The sequence below is a fragment of the Rhododendron vialii genome, chromosome 11a, assembly GCF_030253575.1.
Source record: "Rhododendron vialii isolate Sample 1 chromosome 11a, ASM3025357v1".
In the NCBI taxonomy this organism is placed as follows: Eukaryota; Viridiplantae; Streptophyta; class Magnoliopsida; order Ericales; family Ericaceae; genus Rhododendron; species Rhododendron vialii.
The window spans coordinates 23438783-23449940 of NC_080567.1; the positions used below are offsets into that span (position 1 = coordinate 23438783).

Genomic DNA, 11158 nt, shown 5'->3' on the forward strand with positions numbered 1-11158 from the left:
ACTAACGCAATTTCAATGCTCAACGGCGTAGTTGACAGTAACATAAAATAATTTGATGCAACATGTATTCCCAATTTTTTTGGAATAGCAACAAGTATTCCCAATTGGAGAAATCTTCAATACACACTCATTTAAGGTGCATATCATATGCACCTATTGTGTGGTCTATATTATGCCACCTCATAAAATATTACCTGCTGAACCGGTCATTCATAACATTTTATGTCTATCTTAAATTTTATAAAAAAATTCGTAACTTTTGATTCATAACATTTTTTTTACAAATCATAACCTTTTACTGCATATCGTAACTAAACGGAGATTACCTGTGGTCTATGACTATAATAGAGATCTCTGCAGTGATTTTTGAAATAACAATGCCAGTAGACGGAGAAGATGAGAGAATGGCAAAGTATGGGTAAGGGTTGCGGTGTGGGCGTTGGTGTTCTATTTTTTAGTCCTGCCAGTTGGAAAAATAGGATATATAGGATGTAAATAGTTCTTAGGGGCAAACTGGTCTTACATAGTATATTTTTGGTGGAAAAGTTCCCGCCAATAGGCCAATAGCTGTTTTTTCATTACTTTTAACTGAATTCCTAACGGTTCCAAACTAGTCTGAAGTATAAGGGGTGTAAGTGTTTCAAAATGAAGTGGAGGGGGTATAGTTGAAAATCGGTCAAAGTACAATGGGTGTATCTGAAATTTACCCCCTTTTTTTTGACTTATATGTTTTTTTTATTTTGTATGACCTAATAATAAATGAGCAACAAAATTTAGAGTTAGGCTTAGGCTGCTCAAATATCAAAACCGGCACTAGCTAGCTGGACTCTATTTATCCATTTCTACAGACAACATTAGTGGTGGTGGATGTTTGTTTGTTTGTTTTTTTTTTAGGGTAAGTGACAGTGGATATGTTCGTTAGGTGAGAAGTCCAGTTGAGAAAGATTGCTAACTAGATAGAGCTATTTGTTGTTTTTTTCCTGCTTTTGATTTTTGCCTCGCTTTGTTTTTAAAAAATAGAAGAAGAAAAGAAACAGACTTGAATCTACTTGTGTTCCGCTAAGAGTTTTTAAAAAATAAGTGTAACTCCCCGATTTTTCAAGGAATTTCGAAAGCATTAACCCTAAAATACATTGAATTTTATAAACTACTAGGCCCTTATTTGTCATTATACAAAATGTACATAAAAAATACAAAAAAAGAATCTAACATTTTATTTAAATATCTTCAGAGCAACTCTAGTCTTGATTCAGATCTCAAGCATGCTTGGTCTCCGCTCTTGGTATTCTTCCTGTGTCAAACAGCTCCACCATTGAACCCTGCACCTTCTGGCAAATTGATCGCCGAAGCAAACGATTTACCAGGATACAAACGTATCCGTGAGTGATAATTCGCCCAGTAGAATAATCTCAATCCTACCAACCCCTTACTCTACATTTAGCAGATCAACAATATATCAATTCATAGGAGGTACAGAATAACAACACATCGCCCTTTCCTTTACTATCCATTATCTTACATGAAATCTAAGGATCCTTTCCACAAGGTCCTTTCCTCCCATATCCACTAACTTTGACCATCCCATGAAATAACTCTCCATTTATTTGTCCTACACCAGGGTTCTAAACGAATACTACTAAATTATGTATCCAGTCTGGATTCGCTTACAACCATAATAAAGGAACAGCTCACCATGACAACTCAGCATTAGCGGTCGCACTATCTCATTGTCAGGATCTTTTACCGTCTTCCAACTCTACACACTGAGTACTTTACCATACCCCTAATCTACACACTGGGTACTATACCGTATTCAAAGATCCTTTACCGTTTCCCAAAATACTGTACCCAGAGTCTTTTACTGTCCTCCACACACACACTGGGTACTGTACCGTATTTAGGATCCTTTACCGTATCCCAAATACTGTACCCGGAGTCCTTTACCGTCCTCCACACACACACTGGGTACTGTACCGTATTTAGGATCCTTTATCGTATCCCAAATACTGTACCCGGAGTCCTTTACCGTCCTCCACACACTCTGAGCACTTTACCGTACTCGGGGTCTTTTACCGTTCCCCAACTCAACTAAAGGTACTTTACCATACCAGGGTCTTTTACCGGCACCCAACATCCTCAATCAACTTTACCATTTTATCCTTTACTTAACCACGTCTATGTATTCACTACTCGAAACCACCCATGAACCCAAGCTCATTCCAACACAAATAACATGATACAATCAATAACAGTTCGATTCATAACATAATACATTTCAATGAGATAAAAAGTACATATCAAATACTATTGTGCGAGTAAGTAAACACATAATATTTTATGATTGGACCGATGCCCTTAAGATTCGTTGAATAAGTAAATTAATTAATTATAGCATGCGCTTATTCTACTAAAAATAAATCAACCACATAGTTTAGATTCAAATTGAGAACTAAAGTATATTCAGGGAGCAAACTGCAATTTCATAATATCTCACTTTAAAAGAAAAACGTGCATGCTATAGTAACCTTCGATTTTCAATTTTTCAGGAAACAGAGTACTTCTGGTTTGATTCGCGGGTATGACAAATCCCATTATGACTTTTCAAATTCATCATATAGAAATTATTTAATACTTAGGAGAAAATAGGAAAGTAATTATTCTACCTTAAATCCGGCCGAAAGAGCGGGTACTAGTTTGCGGACGATTTCGGTAAAATGAAAAAGACGGCGGCGGCAGCAGAGGACTCGGGGCTAATTGGAAGGTGGTTTGTGGATACTTGGTGATGTAGTGGTTGATTGAGAACCTGAATATGATGTACGGAGGGATTTTATGTAGAAATCCGTCTCTCTCTCTCTCTCTCTCTCTCTCTCTCTCTCTCTCTCTCTCTCTCTCTCTCTATTCTAGACTCAATAATAGAATTGGGAGTGAAATAATATACTTGTGTTCAATTTTCGGATTTATGTGGGTATGTATAATGAGAGAGAATAAGGTAGTGAGAATGTGAGAGGATAAGTGTGAAAGTGATAGAATGGGAAAAGAGAGTGAATGAGAAAGATACTGATAATGATAAGAGAGATAGAGGACAAGTACCACATTTGGTGGGGTTTCTTTAATCTAATGTATGTGGACGCGTATATGTATAAGATAAGAAAGTATGTGGACGCGTTTATATATAAGGTGAGAATGTATGTGGACGCATATATGTATAGGATAAGAGAGAAGTGAAGAGTTAGTTTGAATAGAGTTCTAGTTAGGATTTAGATAAGAAAAATAAGAGATGAATATGAATCCCTAATTTTCTGTATATCTAAAGTTTAAATATATATCTTAAACAATAGCGCAAATAATATTAATGGTACACGTAATAATATATTTTAATTATTTAATCTAATTAATTATTGAATTAAAAATTTAACAATATAAATTTGTATTAAAAAAAATTAGGTCAAAAATCCGGGTCGTTACAATAAGTATTTATTTATAATTTTCAAGTTTAAAAATAATGAAATTACTGAAATAATTTTTTGTGCAATATGGATTTTATTTGATAGTTTTCATCGTAATTTTTTTGTGCAGTATGAATTTCCATTTTCCAGAGGAATATTTGGAAGACATAATTAAAATTGAAGCAAATGTGAGAGATTTATGCTTTGTTCATCTTTATTTATCTCGATCGTGTTGTCTTTTGTTTTGTTTTGTTTTTTTTATTTTCTTCTTCCCGTTTTCCTATTTCCTATTATCTATTTATGATCATATTCAACCCCAAGAGATGGGCCCAGTGGTCAAGGCTCGGAACTTAGAGATATGTTCTCTCCGAGGTTCCGTTCAATTGTCGGGAATGTTATATAGAAAATTGGTTCCCATGAAAAGTGAAGTGACGTGGAGTAAAGGAAAATGATTTTTATTTTCCTGTATGTGTTCTTTTGACAACAAATCTTGCAGGAAAACAAGAATTTTTTAAAGGTTTTATGCTTGAAACCTCTTGATGTTATTGGGACACGGCAAGTAGGGCTGTAAGTGAGCTAACCTGAGCTCAGTCGAGCTCGAGCTCAGCTTGTTTACTAAACAAGTCAAAAACTGGAGCTCAAGCTGAGTTTATTCATTTATTAAACGAGCCTTTTTAATTGTGCTGAGCCACCTTTAACGAGCCGAGCGTAAACGAGCTCGTGAGCTGCTCAGTTTGTTACAACCCTACCGGCAAGTGGTCGGTAGGATTAGTATCCTAAAATTAATTGAGTTGCACGTAAGCTCGCCTGAATACATTGATATCCCAAAAAAAATTATGATCATATTCTCGCATCTTTCATGGTAGAAGGCGGCTTCAAATCACGGGGCAAGGTCTTGTCCAGTTTACCTTGCAACCAGTTCGACTCAGTTTGGATCCTTTTTGTGGGTCCTTTTTGGGCTACAATAATGATTGGAACTGTTCACTCTTTAGAGTTCGTTGAGAACATTGACCGCGACAAAAATCACATTGATCGGATATAGTTTAATATGATTTCAAAATGTATTTATCTTTGGATAATTGTGTAAAATGGGTTGCAATCCAGTGTTGCATTTTCTTTTCTTTTTTCAAACTTAATGCATTTCGAAATCATATTAAATATAATTTTTGGCGTGGTCAATGTTCTCGATAAATTCTAAAGAGTAAACGATTTCGATTATTATTGTGAGCCTGAAAAAGACCCAAAAAGAGTCCAAACTAAACCGAATTGATTGCAAGGTAAACTCGACAGGACCTTGCCCCTCAGATCACTTAGACTAAACCATCCGTACCGTGCTTAACAACTTGACATCCTTCAAATCTTATAACTCTTATCTTATAATCAGTGTTCCTCCTCTGCCTCTCAGCAATTAACTTATTAGAATAAATTAAAGAAATGAAAAATCGAAACCCCAATTATACGCCTCATCAATTTTACCAGTTATATCACCTTCATACTAGTTTAGTACTGTATAGAATAGCTGCAACTTACTTGATGGTTTTTTTTTTTTTTTTTTTTTCCGGCTACTTCGGAATATTACTTGATGGTTTCTGTTAGAACTGTCTAAGAAAAATTGAGAACTGTGAAACCGGACCGGACCGAACCGATCTATGTCTTTTGAATTTTGTTCGTGGATTAATGGTCCGGATACAGATTCGGAAATTAAAGAACCGTGAGATACTTTTTAAGATTGGATTTTCATTTCAAAACCGTGGATTAACCGAACCAGACCGTCAGATATTTAAAAAAAATAAAAAAAATATATGTGTGTGTGTAATATTTATAAATAATTATAACTTTACTAATTGTTGAGAGTTTTTTTTAACAATTTTACATTAATGTGACAATATCTAAAACTTCAGGGGTAAACTGTTACTCCCTCCGTCTCTAAATAAGTGTCCAGCGTGCAAAATTAGGCTTTACAAAACATGCATATTTTTTATTAAAAATTTTAATTTTTTTTCACAATCTAATCGAACTCATTGCTATCTATTGATTTGTGAAAAAAATTTAATTTTTTTAACGAAAAAATGCATCTTTTTGAAGGTCTAGTTTTGCGCGCCAGACACTTATTTAGGGACGGAGGGAGTAGTATTTTGTAAAAAGTAAAATGTAAATTTTAAACGGCATAAATATATACACACACAGTACTCCGAAATCCGAAAGTCAAAGCCCATAAATTTTTTTGGGTGCTGCCTTGCTACGCTGGTATCTGGACTTAAACTAACTTGCTATAATAGTGTAATGTTATGGCATGTAACTAATGAGTGTTTGCACTTTGCATTTTAGTTGACAATAGCGCTATTTTATTTTTATGGAAGGAAATCCGTAAATAAAATCGGGACCGAAACGTGAGTTCGGATTGTAACCAAACCATGACTCACGGTTCGGATTGAAACTGAACCATGAGACTTTTGGATTAGGATTGGATTGCATTTTCTAAAAACTGTGAGATACAGATTAAGATTGGATTCATAGGAATCCGATCTAATCCGGACCATGAACAACCCTAGTTTCTATCATCACATGATAAATAATTATTTGTTTCATTTATATAAAAATATACTCCAATCCTCAACCTTTGTTTGGCTCAATAACACTTTGTTTTGTGTTATTTTTTCGTGGATTATTTGGGACTTGGGGGTTGGGCGGGGATCAAGGCCGAGGATTTAGGTGTTTGCTCTCCTCCTAAGGTCTCTTGTATTCGAAATCTCATATGTGCTATATATATATATCAACTCCTTTCGGGCCAGTTCGTTTAAAACTTTGTCTTGTCTTCAATTGGTTTCCTTGCTAGTAAGCAGTGCAGCTAGCGATTAATTGAGGTGGATGTAAATTGATCCGAGCACTTTAACTTGAGACCCAATAGCAAAGGCGGAAAAAATGGGTGAAGAATCCAGAAGAAACATTGAACAAAGAGTTTTTTTTTTTGTTATTTTACAAAAGGAAAAAGATTTTATTAATCTAAGAGACGGAAAAATGCCTAAACATCAAAGAGTGAGAAACCCCATGGTGGCAAGGTAGTTGTCCACAGACCGGACAAACTACAAGAAAGGGATTTCTTTACACAAGCATGTGCAACCTTATTACAATCACGTTTGACAAAACTAAATTTACACTGAAATGAATCCATCAATGCTAAACAATATTGAACCAAAACTGCAATATCAGAGGGTGGATCGTTTGACATAGAACAGTTTCGGACAATCGACTCCGCATCCGATTCAACGAGAACACGTCCTTCAAAGAGTTCAAACACCCACGTTATCGTACGGAAGATAGAAAAAGGTTTTGGGGGTTTGGATAAAATATTTTACTAATAGTTTTGTACGCAGTCTTAGAGGTGTCAAACGGATCGTGCCGTGCCGGCACGGCCCGTTTAACTCCGTGCTAACCGTGCTTCGTGCCGTGCCGTGCCGGCCCGTTTATAGTATTTACTCAAGTCGTGTTGTGCCGTGCCGTGCCGTTTATCAATCGTGTCGTGCCGTGCCGGCTCGTTTGCTTAAATCGTGTCGTGTCGTGCCGTGCCATTTGCCAATCGTGTCATGTCGTGCCGGCCCATTTCTTAAATCGTGTCGTGTCGTACCGGCCCGTTTTCTTAAATCATGTCGTGCCGTGCCATTTTCAATCGTGTCGTGTCGTGCCGGCCCATTTTCTTAAATCGTGTCGTGTTGTGCCGACCCATTTTCTTAAATCGTGTCGTGCCGTGCCGTTTTCAATCATGTCAAGATGTGCCGGCCCATTTACTTAATCGTGTCGGACTGTCCGTTTTAAGTCGTGCCATTTCAAATAAATTCCTTCAATGATGGATGATGATAATGTCCTGTATAGGTTGAACAATGAGAAATAATCCCAGGATACGGAAGCTTGGCTGGTTGTTAAATGTCCTATAAATTGGGAATTTTGTTAAACTTTACTATGAAAGTTTGGTTGGTTGTTACTTGTTACGCTCCATTCGAAAATGAGAAATCTGAAATACAGAGAACTTTAGCTCAATTTCTAAAGCAAGTTTTCGTCCACAGAAGTTTGAGACTCCCTGGCAGCATCTTGCACCACCACAACTCCCCAGTCCAGATTAGCAATGGTTTCATCATGTACATGCACATACTCCTAGCACAAAAACCAAAAACAAACAAGACTAGTATATCATTAGTGCACAGTGGACACCAATACCATTTTGATAGGAAATACAAGATCCTGAATAAACTCAAATATGGGAGTACTCAGTGGTATCGGAGCACGGACATGTGCTGCTACGGACCACTTGGTACCACACATTTACGTGGAGTTTATATACATTTGCTTGTGAGTCGAACAAGAATGTGTGGTTGATGGAGGGATTTGGAGCACCGTTTTGGTGATGCTCCGGGAACACTGATGAATAATAAGACCCAATATGGTAATCTGTGAAGACCCTTTTTTGATTCTCACCCAATTTTCCCCATCTCAAAAAATGCCCGCTAGAATTGATGAGGAATTTAAAGAGGGACTAAAAGAGTGGATTAGAAACAAAATGTCAAAATCCCACCTCAAGTTTCTAAACAAGCTCTTTGGGATTTGGGGCAGACACAAAGATGTGACGCTGAGAAGGTTTGATGAAGCCATCATCTACTGCCTTGTCAATGAAAGTTAACAGGGAGTTATAGTACCCATCCACATTCAGCAAACCCACCTACATATGTTTCATTGGGATGGTGAACTCAGACATGCACATTAGTTCATGCAATCAGTGACAGCTTACTAAAATGGTATATTGGACCATATTATATGCAGGTAATCATGCTCCGAACTATTTCAGAACCACATACAAGTAGTATTTATGAGGAATCCGTGCACTAAGCCATGAACCTCATGAGAATGTGTGGTTACAGAGCGGTCGGAGCACGCGTTCCCAGACTAGTGAACTATGCAGCCACAATATGATATGAAGGATTTTGGGCAAAAGACTTACGGGCTTGTCATGGATGCCAAGTTGAGCCCAAGTTATGACTTCCAGTAACTCCTCCAGAGTTCCATACCCACCTGTCATGAGAGAGAGAGAGACCAAAACTTCAAGTTTGAGGAAGAAAATGGGTACTAAAGCAGGGGCCAAATATATGTATAGAAGTGGAAAATGGGGAGAGAGATATGGGACCTGGTAGGGCAATGAAGCAGTCGGAGTGGCAAGCCATCTCGGCTTTCCTCTCATGCATATCCGCCACAGCCTTGACCTCACCAACCGTTTCACCTGTCAACTAATCCCCCCCATGGAACCCACCGATTAAACAATGATTCCAGTTGCAAATACAAGAGAAAACCCCCCCCAAATAAAATTTAATTTCTTTATGTATATATATACCTCTTTGCTCATCAGAGTTCTGGGTATGATTCTGTAGCAAGGGGGAAAAATGGAAAAGAAAAAATCAAGTATGATGGATTTAAGTGGATGATTTCTAAGCAAGAAATAGAATGTTGAGGAAAATACACTGAAATTAAAAGGTACGTACCCAAAAACGTGTCCTCCACCGAGGTGAACAACTTTGGAAACCAAAGCCATCAAGCCAATGCTTCCCCCTCCATAGACGAGCCGACGAGGTCCAACCCGATCCGAACGTTAAGAATGAGAGAGTGAGATTGTGAGAGACAGAGAGTCAGAGAGAGAATCGGATTATCGGAGATGTCTGCTAGGGCAACATCTCTTACCCTTTTATATGAACCGTATGATCATGTGCATACAAGTCACCAATAATCCAAATGCACCAATAATGAAAAAATCTCGTAAAGTCCTACGATGCATCACTCGAGGGCCGTCTGAGCGATTTTTGAAAAATCGAAACCGTCTAGATTTTACGTTGGAGGGATTATATCATTCATGTCAAGAATGAATTAAATTTTCTTATCGTTAGGTACTTGATCGTACATAACAAAATTTTTGATAATAATTAATTTACGTCCCGATGAAGGAGCTTTTAAAACCCGATAAATCCAAAAATTGGTGAGAGTCATTAAAACACAAAGAATAGCAAAATGAACGGTATGGATCGTCATAGTTGTTTTGTGATCATGTGGCTAACGTACATTAGACTATAACAGAATACCTTGTTTCATAATCAATTAAGTTCAATGTATAGATTTGAAAGGTAGCTGCAGACTATTTTTTCCGAATGTTCGATCTAAACCGTTACGATTTAACATCTTATCAAATTTATCATTCTCACCTGAATAGGTGATAATCGAATGTCGGAAATCACATGATCGGAACACATTCGGTGCTCCCAAAGACATTAAAGTCCTACAATGCACTACTTGAGGGCCGCCCAAGCTATTTTTTTAAAATCGGAACCATCTAACTTTTATGTGGGAGGGATTAGATCATTCATGCCAATAATCATGTAAAATGCTTATCGCTACAAACTTGATCGGACATAAACAAAATTCAATCAAACGATGAGTTAGCATGTTGATGAAAGAGCTTTCAAAATCCAACGCCCGAAAAAATAGGATCTTAGGATTAAAACACTTAGTACAACAAAATGAACGCATTGAATGGTATCGATCATCGTGATTGCGTTGCGATTGTGTGGCTACTGCTTGATGGCCTCGTTTTTAAATAATAGAGCTACATATTATATACTAATTTTTCAAATTTATAACACAAGATAATTGATGGTATAGTGGTTTGTTTGTGTATAAAAGAATCTAAGGATCTGGGTTCAAGTCCTAGTCCAATCAACCCTTCTTTATTTATTTATTTTTCCTTATTTCTATTATGTATTTTTTTCCTTTTTTGTTTGACACTTTTTTTCTTATTTCTCGTAAGATTTGGGGTAAATAATATATTAATATATGACTCTTGCACATTTCCTTTCGTATTAAATTACTCTTGGCACCATAAATATTTTGATAAGTTTTTTTAATTTTACTTGTTATCTTGTAATGTTAAATTTACAAACCAAAGGTCCAAAACCTATTTTACTAACAAAAACAAAACAAATATTTTTTACCGAATAAAAATTGATAATTTTTTAAAAGTAAAAAAATGATTTTTTTAAGAAATTGTTTTTTTTAATTAAATATCTTAGTTGTTTACCTTTTTTTAAAGGTAAACAAATATTTTTTACCGAATAGAAATTGTTTATTTTTTTTTTAAATTTAAAAAAAGCCATTTGGCTTATTTAATTTTTTTTTGTTTTTCCGTGCCTCATGCCGTGCCCTTTCGTGCCCATGTCGTGCCGGGTCGTGTCCATTCTCGTGCCCGTGCCTTGCTAGAACCGTGCCGTGTCGTTCCTGTCCAATTTTCGTGCCCGTGCCCGTCTACAATCGTGCCGTGCCAGGCCAACTTTCGTGCCGTGTCCGTGCTGTGCCGCCCACTTTCGTGCTCGGGCCGTGCCTCGGGCCCACTAAAATCGTGCCGTGTCGTGCCGTGCCAGATCAAAACCGTGCCTGTGACGTACCGTGCTGCCCCGTGCCCGTGCCGTGCCGTGCCGGCACGGCCCATTTGACACCTCTACGTAGTCTGATCTCCATGTTATCGTACGAAATCGAACAAAATGGAGAGATGGTGGTCCGCGAGATCAGAGAGAGCGTACAAAACAGGGCGAAATCCAAACCAATGGAATTTGTTTGCGTCACACTTCTCCCCACTCATCAATCCATATGCATCTAGAAATAATAATCCTGCATCAATGGGATAA

At 37.3% G+C, this 11158-nt stretch overlaps 1 pseudogene; it reads right to left on the reverse strand.

Moving 5' to 3' along the window:
• Positions 1 to 7322: 7322 nt before the first annotated feature.
• Positions 7323 to 9078, reverse strand: LOC131307788 (cytokinin riboside 5'-monophosphate phosphoribohydrolase LOG5-like; annotated as a pseudogene).
• Between the last annotated feature and the right edge of the window lie 2080 nt (positions 9079 to 11158).